At 37.3% G+C, this 14,541-nt stretch overlaps 1 protein-coding gene across 7 annotated transcripts in view; it reads left to right on the top strand.

Annotated features, from left to right (window-relative positions):
* METTL8 (methyltransferase 8, tRNA N3-cytidine) overlaps positions 1-14,541 on the top strand; it is a 130,239-nt gene that overhangs the window by 61,658 nt on the left and 54,040 nt on the right. The window contains exon 1 of one of the 7 annotated variants that reach the window (XM_069080047.1): positions 6,703-6,855. The exons of the other annotated variants lie outside the window; for them this stretch is intronic. The gene's annotated coding sequence lies outside the window, so the exon portion shown is untranslated. Of the gene's footprint in view, positions 1-6,702; positions 6,856-14,541 lie in introns of those variants that run through there. 7 annotated transcript variants of the gene reach the window in all.

Raw genomic sequence — 14,541 nt, 5'->3', positions numbered from 1 at the left:
GAAAGTAAGAACTTTGCCAAATGTCTTGAGTCACATAGTTTGTACCTATGTCAGGGAAATATAAAAGAAAAAGAATTATAGATCAATATCATTGCTTAGGGCAGCTAGGTGCCACAGTAGATAGAATGCCAGGCCTGGAGTCAGGAAGATTCATCTTGCTGGGTTTAAATCTGATCTCAGATATATGCTAGCTGTGTGACCCTGGGCAAATGTATTTGCCCTGAGGCAAATCCTCTTCACCTCAGTTTCCTTATCTATGGAATGAGCCAGAGAAAGAAATGTCAAACTACTCTAGTATCTTTGCCATGAAAACCCCAAATGGGGTCACAAAGAATTAGATTTGACTAAAAAGACTGAACAACATCGTTGATTTAAAATTTTGTTGATTGATTTAATCAATATTTATTTTAAAAATTTTCAATTTTGTCAAAAAAAGTAACCAAATTTATCCAAAAACTCATTCATTGTGACCATATTGGATTTATACTGGAAAAGAAAGGATGGTTCAACATTTGGAAAATAATAAAATGAAGTATTTTAAAAATAGAAAAAATCCAAATGACATGATTATTTTAATAGGTACAAGAAAAGCCTTTAACAAAGAACAATGTTAATTCTAAAAATCTGCAAAATATAGCTGTAGAGAAATTCTTTTTTAAAATAAGGTTGTTTTTTAAAAATATTTTCTCTTTTTTACATCACTATAGTATCCCATATATCCCTGCTGTATTGCCTCCCAGATAGCTGTCCCATATGACAAATAATAATTTTTGGAAAGGAAAAAGAAGGGAAGCAAGCAGTATAATTGATTGATATATTGAAAAAAAAAGTACAAAAATATGGGTAGTGTGTAATACCTATGCACCTCCCACATTTGTGAAGATGTAGATGGAAATGTCTTGCACTGGAGAGATCTTTTTTTAATATGATAAACAGTGTCTAAAACCAAAAACAAGCACTATATTCACTGGGGATACACTAGAAGCTTTGTCAACAAATACAGGAGTAAAGCAAGGGTTTCCTTCTCTCCTGTTATTATGTAATACAGTCATAGAAATGCTAGCAATAAGAAAAAATATTCAAGGGATAAAGAAAGGCAAGGAGGAGACAAAAACTGTCCTTATTTGCTGATGACATACTAGTTTCTTTATTTTTTAAAATGTTGTCTAGAAGATCCAGAAAAGAAACTAATTAAGATAGGTTCATCAAAGTTGCAGGCTACAAAATAAACCCACAAAAATCAGTAACATGTACATATACTATTTTTAATTAATTATTTTTAGTTTTCAACATTCACTTCCATAAGATTTGAATTTCAAATTTTCTCCCCATCTCTCTCCTCCCCCCACCCCAGAACAGTATGCATTCTGATTACTCCTTCCTCTAATCTGCCCTCCCTTCTATCTCACACACACACACACACACCCTTCTCTTATCCCCTTCCCTTCTATTTTCCTGTAGGGTAAGATAGATTTCTACACCCCATTACCTGTATATCTTATTTTCCAGTTGCATATAAAAACAATTTTTAACATTCATTTCTAAAACTTTGAGTTCACATTCTCCCTCTTCCTTCCTCCCCATCTACCCTCTTTGAGAAGGCAAGCACTTCAATATAGGTTATAAATGTGTAGTCATGCAAGACACTTGCATAATATTCATGTTGTAAAAGACTAACTATATTTCCCTTTATAATGTCCTGCTCTCTATTTATTCTGTTCTCTTCTTTGACCTGTCCCTCCTCAAAGTGTTTGTTTCTGATTACCCCTTCCCCCAATCTGCCATCCCTTCTGTTATTCCTCCTCTCTTATTCCCTTCCCTCCTGCTTTCCTGTGGGGTAAGATAGATTTCCATACCCAATTGAGTGTATATTATTCCCTCCTTAAGCCAAATCCTATGAGAGAAATGTTCACTTACTCCTTCTTACCTCCCCCCTCTTCACGTCCATTGTAAAAGCTTTTTCTTGCCTCTTTTATGTGAGATGATTTACTATTCTACCTCTCTTCTTTCTCCCAGTACATTCCTCTCAGCACTTAATTTTATTTTTTAGATATCAGCATTTCATATTGAGCTCACCCTGTATCCTCTGTGTGTGTATACATATGTGTGTATACATGTTTATATACACACATATGTATGTATGTATGTATGTATTCCCTCCAACTATCCTAATACTGAAAAAGGTCTCGTGGGTTACAAATATCATCTTACCATGCAGGAATATAAAGAGTTCAACTTTAATAAGTTCCTTGTTATTTCTCTTTACTGTTTACCTTTTCATGCTTCTCTTGATTCTTGTATTTGAAAGTCAGATTTTCTTTTTAGCTCTGGTATTTTCATCAAGAATACTTAGAAGTTTTCTATTTCATTGAAATTCCATTTTTCCCCCTGAAGTACTGTACTCAGTTTTGTTGGGTAGGTGATTCTTGGTTTTAATCCTAGTCTCTCTGATCTTCAGAATATCATATGCCAAGCCCTTTGATTCCTTAGTGTAGAAGCTGCTAAATCTTGTGTTATCCTGATTGTGTTTCCACAGTACTTTAATTGATTCTTTCTGACTGCTTGCAATACTTTTTCCTTGACCTGGAAACTCTGGAATTTGTCTACAATATTCCTAGGAGTTTTCCTTTTGGGATTCTTTCAGGAAGTAATTGGTGGGTTCTTTCCATTTCTGTTTTACCCTCTGCTTCTAGAATATCAGAGCAGTTTTCCTTGATAATTTCTTGAAAGATGATATCTGGGGTCTTTTTTGCAATCATGGTTTTTAGGTAGTCCAATAATTTTTAAATTATTTCTCCTGGATCTATTTTCCAGGTTAGTTGTTTTTCCAGTGAGATATTTCACGTTGTCATCTATTTTTTCATTCTTCTAGTTTTGTTTTATAATTTCTTGATTTCTCATAGAGTCATTAGCTTCCATTTGCTCCATTCTAATTTTTAAGGAATTATTTTCTTCAGTGAACTTCTGGACCTCCTTTTCTATTTGTCCAATTCTGCTTTTTTAAAGCATTCTTCTCCTCATTGACTCTTTGGACCTCTTTTGCCATTTGGGTTAGTCTATTTTTAAAGGTGTTATTTTCTTCAACATTTTTTTTGGTTCTCCTTTAAGCAAGCTGTTTACTCATTTTTCATAATTTTCTTGTATCACTTTCATTTCTTTTCCCAGTTTTTCCTCTGCTTCTCTTATTTGATTTTCAAAATATTTTTTGAGCTCTTCCATAGCCTGAGACCAATTCATATTTTTCTTGGAAGCTTTGGATGTAGGAGCTTTGTCTTTGTTATCCTGTTCTGGTTGTATGTTTTGATCTTCCTTGTTACCAAGGAAGTAAGTAAGTACCTTGTCACAAAGAAAGTAAGATTCTGTGGTCTGATTTTTTTCCCTGTTGGTTGCTCATTTTTCCAGCCAATTACTTGACTTTTGATCTCTTTGTTAAGTGGAGGGTGTACTGCCCCAAGTTTCAGGGGTTTTGTGCAGCTGTTTTCAGAGATATTTCTAGGGACCTGTAAATCTTCAGTTCTTCCAAGGTGGTACAATCAAAGGAGAAGTGTTTACTCCTCTCCTGGCCTGTTCTGTGATCTGTGAGCAACCACAAGCACTCTTTTCTGCCTTGGAACTGTGAGGAGGACTCCCTCTCCACAACCACCACAAGCTCCACCATGTCAGTACTCCTCCTTGCCCCAGGACTGCCATGCAGGATTGTGATCCAGATCCAAGCATGGGCAAAGCAAGAGATTCCTGTCTCAGAGGCAACAAAAGAATCCCTGCAGTCCTCCTCTGATCAGCCACTTGATTCCCTCACTATCTGTAGGCTGAGAGCTCCAGAAGCAGCTGCCACCGTGGCAGTGGCTGCCACCACCCTGGGGCTGCAGCCAAGGCCAGGGCCAGACCATGCTTGTCTCTCACCCAAGTAAGAGACATTTCCTATTGACCTTTGAATCTGTCTTTGGTGTTTTGGGTTGAGAAGTGGGGAAACAACTGCAACTGCCAGTGATTCAGTCTCATAAGCCCCGTCTGTGTTGGCACAGCACACACTAGACTGCTTTCCTTACCCAGCCTAGTACAATAGACCCTTCCTGTAGACCTTCCAAATTGTCTTGGGCTGGAAATTTGTTTCAGTCTATCATTTTGTGGCTTCTGCTGCTCTAGAATTTGTTTAGAACCATTTTTTTTTACAAGTATTTTGAGGGGTTTGGGGGAAAGCTCAAGTAAGTCCCTGCTTTTGCTCTACCATCTTGGCTCCACCCCCATGTATATATGCAATTAACAAAATCCGGGAGGGAATAATAGAAAGAGAAATCCCATTCCAAATAATCACAAAATGCATAAAATATTTAGAAGTCAGTCAACAAAAGCACTTTTAATATTTGTATAAATTCATTTCTCCTCCTTTTACCCTGTCCCACCTAACTTCCTTAATCTACTCTACCCTTATCTCCCTTCTTTTCTCTAAGCCCCTTCCCCTCCTACTTACCTGGTGTAAGTATTTGTTTTGGATCTCTTTAAGGAAATGATTGGTGTATTCTTTCCATTTCTACATTGCCCTTTGGTCCTAAGATATCTGGGTAATTTTCCTTAGAAATCATTTTTGAAATATGATGTCTGAGCTCCTTTTTTTAAATCATGACTTTTAGGTAGTCTTAAATTATCTCTCCTTGATAAATTTTTCAGGTCAGTTGTTTTTCCTATGAGATATTTCACCTTTTCTCCAATTTTTTTTACTTCATTTTGTTGTTTGTTTCTTCGTGTTTCATGGAGTCATTAGCTTCTGCTTTACTTATTCTAATTTTTTTTTAAAGCAAATGGGGTTAAGTAACTTGCTCAAGGTTACATGGCCGGTTATTTCTGGGTGTGGTGCTAAGTATCTGAGCCCAGATTTGATCCCAGGTCATCCTGACTCTGGGGCCGGCAGTCTTACTCACTGCACCACCTGGCCACCCCTCAATTCTAATTTTTTTAAAGAGTTATTTTCTTCGGTGAGGTTTTTCTTTTTTCTGTTTTTTTTTGTTTTTTTTTTGCTTCTTTTACCATTTGGCCAATTCTGATTTTTAAGATATTTTATTCAGCATATTTTGTGCCTCTTTTACTGAGTTGTTAATTGTCTTTTCATAATTTTCTTACATTGCTAGGAGTCTGCCTGGAATCTCTCTCTGACCAAGTGTTCAGTCACCTTATCAACTCTGGGCCTTGGAAGTTCCCAGTGCTGTTATTCTGCTACCCCTGCTATTGCTAACCATAGCCTCTAAAGCCCAAAGCCAGCGGCACTTCTGCCATGCAACACTTAGGCTAGCATTCACCCCTGTTGCTGAAGACTTTCACTTCTCTTTCTGTCCTCCTAAGCTGCCCTGGGCTATAAAAATAACTCACTGTGACTTTTTGTTGATTAACTGGCTCTGAATTCAGTTTGATGCACTTTTGAAGTTGTTTAGAGGATTAGATTGGGAGAGCTTGGCCAAATTTCTGATTTCGCTATTCCATCTTGGCTCTACCCACCAATACTTCTGTAAGGTCAATTACAAAATATTTTTAAAGAAGTAAAAAGCAAATTAAATAGGTAGAGGAATATTCAGTACTCATGGGCTATGCAAACAATAAAAATATCAAAACTAGTAAAGTTAATTTACAGATTGCTATTCCAGTAAAACTGCCAAAGAGGTACTTTTTTTTTTTTTAAGCAATCGGGGTTAAGTAACTTGTTCAAGGTTACATGGCTAGTTATTTCTGGGTGTGTTGCTAAGTATCTGAACCCAGATTTGATCCCCAGGTCATCCCGACACTGGAGCCGTGCTCTTGCTCACTGAGCCACCTGGCCGTCCCAAAGAGGTAGTTTAAGGAGACAGATTAAAACATTAACAAAATTCATTTGGAGGAAAAAAGGATCTCGAATATCAAAGAATATATTAAAAAGATAGGAATGAAAGAGGAACAGCATTCTCAAACTATATTTTAAAGTAGCAGCTATCAAAAACCATTTGGTATAGTTTAAAAAATAGAGTAATAGGGGGAAGCTAGGTGGTGCAGTGAATAGAGTGCCAGCCCTGGAGTCAGGAGGACCTCAGTTCAAATCCGGCCTCAGACACAACACAAAAACTAGCCATGTGACCTTGGGCAAGTCACTTAACCCCAATTGTCCTGCCCTCCCCCCTCCAAAAAGCAAAAAAAAAAAAGAGTAATAGATCAATAGGATAGATTAGACAAGGATGCTTCAGAAATAATCAAACTCAATAATCCAGTGTTTGATAAACCTGAAAACATAACTTATTTAAGAAAGAACTCCCTATTGGATTTGGCTTAATGTGATTGTACCATATTATATAATAAATTCAAAATTTATGCATGATTTGAATATTAAAACTCATACCATAAAAAATTAGAAGAGAAGCAGATCATATGCCTTTCACATTTATGGGTAGGGGATCAATTATTAACCAAACAAGGAATAGAGGTAATTATAGAGGATAAAATAGATAACTTTAATTATGTGAAACTAAAAACTTAGGCACAAACAAAATTAATGAAACTTGTATAGAAAAGGGAAGCAGTAGATTAGAGGAAACTTCTTAGCAAATCCTTCTCTAATCTCCCTTGGGCAACTAGGTGTCATGGTGAATAGAACACTGGCCTTGGAATCAGGAAGACTCCTTTTCATGAGTTCATGAGACATTTCCTAGCTGTGTGACTCTGGGCAATTCACTTAACCCTTTTTGCCTCAGTTTCTTTATCTGTAAAATGAAGCTGGAGAAGGAAATGGCAAATCACTCCAGTGTCTTTATCAAGAAAATCTCCAGTGGAATCATGAAGAGTTGGACACAACTGAAACGGCTGAGCAACAACAGTCTCCCCTTATCTACAATAAAGGTTTGGTATTTAAAATTTATAGACAACTAATAGAAATATGGAAGACCAAAAGTCATTTTCCAGTAGATAAGTGGTCACAGGCCTTGAATAAACAATTCTTAAAAGAAGAATTGCAAACTCTTTTTTTTTTAATTTAAATTTATTTATTTACTTTTAGTTTACAACATTCAATTCCACAATCCCTTGAGTTACAAATTTTCTCAGGCTCACTCTCCTTCCCCCTCCCCCCATGGCAGCATGCAATCAAATATAGGATCTACAAAAACCATCATATTAAACATTACTCAAATTGTAAAAAGGGATTATAACCAATGGAGTAAACAATGAGAAAAAAGAAAGAGAGAGAGAGAGCAAGTGGTTTGCTTCAATCTGCATTCAGAATTTGTAGTTCTTTCTCTGGATGTGGATGTCCCCTTCCATCATGAGTCTTTTGGAGTTGTCTTATAACCTTGCATTGCTGAGAGGAGCCCAGTCTATCAAAGTCAGTCATCACACATGTGGTGTGTCTGTAATTGTGTACAAGGTCCTCCTGGTTCTATTCCCCTCATCATCAGTTTATATAAGTCTCTCCAGGCTATTATGAAGTCTGTCTGCTCTTCATTTGTTATAGTACAATAATATTCCATTACATTCATATACCACAACTTGTTTAGCCATTCCTCAATTGATGGGCATCCCCTTGATTTCCAAGAATTGCAAACTCTTAACAACCATCTGAAAGAATGTTCCACATCATCGGTATTATTATTCTCTTATGAGATCAAAATCAAAATCAAAACAACCCTGAGTTTTCACATCCCACCCAGCAAATTGATTAAGATAACAAAAAGATGGGAATAGTTAATGCTTCAGGGGTTGTGAATTAGTACAACCATTTTGGAAAATAATTTGGAATTATACAAATAAAGTGGCTAAAATTTCTGTAGGGATTCCACTGTTAGGTACCTACTTCAAGGTTATACTGGCAAAAAGAAAGCTTCCATATTACACTAAAATATTTATGTCACTGCTTTTTTTTTTTTACCTGAAAACCCTGAAGCAAAGTAAATATCTATCAATTGGGAAATGGCTAAACAAATTGTGGTACATGAATGTTATAGAATGTCAAATAATGAAAGGTGAAGCAAACACAGCCAGGAAAACAGCATATACGACTACAACTGTGTAAATAGAAAGAACGACCACCACAAAACAATTGAAATGAATGTTGCAAAATTATTTTTAAAGATAAAAATAAGCTTCCTTTTCCTTCCCCAGTTATTTTCAGAGGTTGGAGTTCATGGGTGTGAAATGTTGCAAATAATTTTAGATCTTCAAAAGTTTATTATCAGTTTTGTTAATTTTTTAAAATTTTTACTCTTTAAAAAAATTTTACAATTTTTATAGAATATAAAGAGATGGTTTTCTGATAGGGAGAGGGGCAGAAATACTGGGGAGAATCTAGACGCTTGAAAAATAAAAGGTATCAATATAATATGATATAAATTTTTGTTTAATTTAAAGGGTAAAGACGTGCCTGTGCTCAGTGGAAAACTGTATTCTAGCCCAGTCATTGGTTTGTAATGATCCTGCTTTCAAAGGTCCTGACAAAAGCACACAATTACATGCTAAATGTCATTTGTACTTATGTTGTACCATGTCCTTTTGATTCCCCACTTTACCAAGCCTTCAAAAAATTAAGAATGAATTATTTGTTAATATCCCTATCGTGGCATTTTCATTGCTTGAAAGAAGTTGATGTTTATGGGCTTTATAATGTCATTAAGGTACTCTGGCTTCACCTCTGCCATATGACACCCAGTTATTGCCACTATTTCATTAGTGACATGATAAAAATTTGGATAACTTAGAATATGAGAGTAACCTACTTCATGCATGCTTTTCTAAATTCAAAAATAATGTTTGTTTAACTTATAGTACAGAAATGTTCTTCATTTTTTACTTATAAACTATAAAAAATATATACCAGTATAGAACAAGGGTTGAAACAAAAAATTAATACAAATAGTACCCTGATTTTGATGCTTTGATGACTAATACTCTTTCGGTTGGGTCATTCAGTCAGTTTCAAATCCACCTGTCCTATCCTCATTTAGCCCTTATCACTGCATCTCATCCAAAACACAGCATGATAGCTTTGTTAAATTCTTTGATGAAATCTCAAGAATATCTGGAATGTTTCTTCACTTATCTCCTGTTTCTGCTCCCTGCTAACCAGCTTGTTTGTCTTCCAACATTTAGCTGCCACTCCTTGACAGATAACAGAAGCAGAGTAAGAATTGGTTAAGGCAGCTAGGTGGTGCAGTAGATAGAGAACTAGGCTGGAATCAAGAAGACTCATATAATTGGTTCAAATCCAACCTCAGATATTTATTAGCTGTGTGACCCTAGGCAAGCCACTTAACCCTGCTTACCTCAGTTTCCTCATCTGTAAAATGAGCTGGAGAAGGAAATGGTAAACCACTCTAATATCTTTGCCAAGAAAATGGGGTAACAGAGTAATACACCACTGAAACAACTGGACAACCACAAAAAATGGTTAGTTCACCATTCTTATCACCATCTATTGCTATGTGTCAAATAGAATTGACTTGAATCATGTTCTGTCCACCCTATCCATCTTTGATCTGCCACTTGTCCTCAGCATTTTTAAAAGCCTTTAAGTTGTTAGAATTTATCACCACTTTTAGATTCTTTGGGACTTTCCTGCTCCTGACACAATTCTTAGAGGATCATTCTATGCTCTTGTATCCATCTTCGCTTACTAGCCCTTGCTTCCCAATTTCACTACATGCCTTTTTAAAATTGGAAGTTGTCAGCAAGGTCCCTGGCCCACTCCATCATTCTCTTTAGACAACTCTCCTTTGTCATCCTCGGTGAAATAAGTTCAGTTTGTGTCATCAGAATTTCATGATTAGGAGCTTCCCATCTCTCTTGCTTTCACTGCCTCACCATAGAGTATTAAGTCATTAGCTTCTACCTATCTTTTTCCTGAACTCCTTGAAATTTGCTCTCACAAAATCATGACACATGCCAGATCATGCATGGCTTTTTCTACCTTTTGTCATGAATAGTAACACTAACTGACATTCATATAGCTTACAAAATGTTTTGCAACCATTACAACTTTGTGTTCCCATGCCATCAAGATTCAGTTCAGTTCAAGTCAGTTTAGCTAGTGGGCACTAAACATCTTCCCAGTGCCAAGCACTTTGCAAGGTACTAGTGATACAGAAAGAGAAAGTAATCCTTGCCTTCAAGGTAAAATAATCATTCAGACAATGAGCCGGGGAAGGAAATGGTAAACCACTCTAATATCTTTGTCAAGAAAGCCCCAAATGGGGTAACAGAATTAGACACCACTGGAACAACTGAATCAGCCGCTCTGCTTTTGGGATAGGATGAATAATTTGGGGGGAAAATAAAACACAACAAAAACCATAGATTTAAGTTTAACACCTATGAGTCTAGATTTATTTGTTTTTACTCATTTTCCATTAATGCTCTGAGCTTTAAAAATTCCAAAATAATGTTGTAAATCAGCTGTTACAGTTAAAAACCTTAGCTCTGGTGGGCCAGCTCAGTATAAATGTTACCTCTATACTATACTCTTCCATCTGCCTTTTTGACATAGCTCATTATTGAGTCTTAAAATCATGGATTTAGAGGTGGAAGAGACCTTAGTGGCCCTCTAACATAACCTAATTTTGCAGAACTGAATCCCAGAGAAGTTAAATGATTTGCTTTAGTTTCACAAAGGTAGAATGGCCAAGGTGGTATTTGAACCCAGAACCTCTGAATACATATCCATAGGAATGATCGTATCTTCCCTTTGTTGATTATTTCTGATTGTAATGTATATACTTGTTTGCATGTTGTCTTCTCCACTAGCGGAAGCTAAGTGAAGCAGTGGTTAGATGTTTGTGCCACGAGTCAGGATGACCTGAGTTCAAATCCAGCCTCACATACTTACTAGGTTTGTGACCCTGGACAAATCATTTAACCTCTGTCTGCCTAGGTTTCCTCAGCTATAAAGTGGGGGTAATAATAATACTGTCCTTCCAGGGTTGTTGTGATTATCAATTGAGATAGTAATAGTAATACACTTAGGACAGTGCCTGGCATGTAATAGGTGCTAAATAAATTCTTGTTGACATGTAGATTGACTAAAAGAAAGTTGCACATCTCATGGATTCCTAATAATAAATCCTTCTTTAGGTGCCTAAGAATGAATGATAGTGTCTCCTGTTCTTCACCCAGCAGATTTCCATGTGCTGGGGACTGTATTTAGGTACAACTGGGTACCGATTAATACAAATAATGAATCCTCTGAAGTGGTTGCATGAGTTTAAATTTGCACTACTGAAGTTATAATTATGTAAATTATGACAATTGGTTCCAGCCCATTGGAAATATGCAGTGTGAATTTGAATTAATGTGACCAGCTACTCATTATTTGCACTAATTAGGCCCTATCTGTACAAAATTCAAAGGAGTTTGAATCTACACAGGAAAGCTCAAATAGATGAAGAATGCCTATTTATCAGATTTCATTATATATCTTAATGGACAACTTATAAATCAAGGATTCTTAACCTTTTGTGTGTGTCATTGGCAGACTAGTGAGGTGAATGAAAAACCTGAGAGACAGAGTTTCTGAGTAATTAATAATCGTTATTAATTAGAATAGCTGATAACAAATTGCTAGTCAATGGTCTCTATCCATAACCAAAGACAAAACATAGGAGACCCCTGAATGCTTAGATACCTTTTGAAAAGAGGGTACTGGGAGTCGGAGTCAAGATGACGGAGTAGAAACAGGACTTCCGCGTGGCTCCAGCTTCCGCCTCCTCCAATTCATGTAAAAGGTGACTCTGAACAAACTTTGGAGCTATAGAACCCACAAAATGACACAGAGAAGCTAACCTCCTGCTGAAGATAGTCCAGGAGGCGAGCAGGAAGGGGCTAGTGCAGCACTCTGGGAGCCAAGCCCAGCCCCATATGAGTCCACAGTTTTAACCTAAGGCCGGCCACAACCAGCCAACATCTGGGTGGACTTCAGATCACCAGCAAATGTGGCAATTTCCATAATTATCAACACATAGATGCTAAGGACAAGGTGAGAGGTCAGTGCAGTGTGCACTTTGGGAACCAGGAGTTCAGGAGTGCTGGTCGGCCTTTGCCCCTGGGGGCAGGAAGTGGCTGAGGTGCAGCAACCGTGCACCTGCAGCCACGTTTCAGCTTCAGCTCCTGGACTGCAGATGGTAGAGGGACCAAGTGACCAGTCTGAGGGGTAATTGCTTTTGCTTTAACCTGCTTGGATCTGGATTGTGGTCTAGGGTGGAGGTCCTGGGGTGTGTGACCAGCTTGCCAGAACATATGGAGGCTTCAGAGAGGGCACCCAACTAGTTTGGGCAGCTGAGAAAACCCCAGCATTTGGGATGAAGCTCTCCCCTGTCTGGTAGCAGAGTACTACTGTGGCAAAAAGCTCAAAGTCAAGTAATTGAGTGGCAACATGAGCAAATGAGGGAAACAAAGCAAGCAGAGCAATCCAACTTTACACTCCTATTTTGGGGACAAAAAGGATCAAAGCATGGAAGAGGAGGAAGACAATAAAGTCAGAACTCCTGCATCAAAAGCTTCCAAGAAAAATACAAGCTGGTTACAGGCCATAGAGGACCTTAAGAAGGATTTTCAAAATCAAATAAGAGAAGTGGAGGAAATATTGGGAAGAGAAATGAGAATGATGCAAGAAAATTATGAAATGAGGGTCAACCACCTGACTGAAGAAAATAACACCTTAAAAAATAGACTAACTCAAATTGCAAAAGAGACTCAAAAAGGCAATGAGGAGAAGAATGCCTTAAAAAGCCAAATTTGCCAGATGGAAAAAGAATCTCAAAAGCTCAATGAGGAGAATCATTCCTTCAGAATTAGATTGGAGCAAATGGAAGCTAGTCACTTTATGAGGAATCAAGATACTATTAAACATTTCCAAACAAATGAAAAAATAGAATGCAATGTAAAATATCTCATTGGGAAAACCACTGACCTGGAAAATAGATCTAGGAGAGATAATTTAAAAATTATTGGACTACCTGAAAGCCACAATCAAAATAAGAACCTAGAAATCACCCTTCAAGAAATTCTTAAGGAAAATTGCCCTGATGTTTTAGAACTAGAAGGCAAAATAGAGGTTGAAAGAACCCAGCAATCACCTCCTGAAAAAGATCCCAAAAAGAAAACTCCTAGGAATATTAAAGCCAAGTTCCAGAGTTCCCAGATCAAGGAGAAAATATTACAAGCAGCCAGGAAGAAACAATTTGAATACTGTGGAAACACAATCAGGATAACACAGATCTGGCAGCTTCTACACTGAGGGATCAAAGGGCTAGGAATATGATATTCTGGAGGTCAAAGGAGCTGGCATTAAAACCAACAATCACCTACCCAGCAAAACTGAGTATCATGTTTCAGGGGAAAATATGGTCATTCAGTGGAATAGATCAAAGTTCAACTATTTACATTTCTACATGGAAAAACTATAATTGTAACTTATGAAACTTTTCTCAGTATGAGAATAGTTGAAGGGAATAGAAATATATATACACATACATAGATATATGTATACACACATATATGTCTATATAGGAGGGTATATGGGCGTATGAATACATATGTGAGTGTGTGTATGTATGTGTGCAGGTATACATAGATAGAGGGCACAGGACCAATTTAATAGAAAGGGATGATACTTGAAAGGTGAAATTAAGAGATGAGAGAGGAATATAATGAGAGGAGACAGATTGGGGTAAACTATCTCATATAGAAGAGGCAAGGGAAAATGGTTACAATGGAGGGGAAGAACAGGAAGGCAAAAGGGAAAGGGTCAACCTTATTCTCATTGAATTTGGCTTAGGGAGGGAATGTCATACACACTAAATAGGGTACCTCACCGTACAGGAGAGTAGGGGGGAAATGTATGAGAGGGGGGATGATGAAAGGGAGGGCAGGCTGGGAGGGGAGGAAAGTTGGAAGCACCCACTTTTGAAAAGGGACAGGATCAAAGTAGAGAATAGAACAAGTGGGAGGTGGGATAGGAGGGAGGGAAATATAGTCAGTCTTTTACAATATATCCACTATGTAAATGTTTTGCATAGCTATACATGTACAACCTATATGGAATTGCTTATCTGCCCATTAAGGGTGGGTAACAAGGGAGGAAGGGAATGAATCTGGAATTCAAAGTTTTTAAATCTAATGTGATATATTTATACATATACTATTATTAATATTATTTTACATGTAACTGGGAAATAAGATATACAGGCACTGGGGCATAGAGATCCACTGTGCCCTACTGGAAAGTCAGAGGGGTATGGAGGAAGATAAGGGAAAGAGCAGATTGGAGGAGGGGATATCAAATGGGATCACTATTTTGGGGTGGTGGGTAAGGGAAAAATGGGGAGAAAATTTGTAACTAAAAATCTTTCAGAAATGAATGAGGTAAACTAGAACTTAATAAAGCATTAAAAAAAAACAGAAATGAGGAAGGTTTCAGAAAAACCTGGAAAGACATAGATGATCTGATGCAAAGTGAAGTGTGCAGAACCAGGAGAACATTATATACAGTAACAATACTGTATGATGATCAACTCTGAATGACTTAGCTCTTTCTCTGCAATA

This window comes from Petaurus breviceps, unplaced genomic scaffold (assembly GCF_028583685.1).
Source record: "Petaurus breviceps papuanus isolate PSGF00001 unplaced genomic scaffold, PetGlider_PUasm1.0 91133, whole genome shotgun sequence".
Classification (NCBI taxonomy): Eukaryota; Metazoa; Chordata; class Mammalia; order Diprotodontia; family Petauridae; genus Petaurus; species Petaurus breviceps.
The sequence above is the reverse complement of the archived record's forward strand: the minus strand, read 5'-3'. Positions and strand labels throughout refer to the sequence as shown.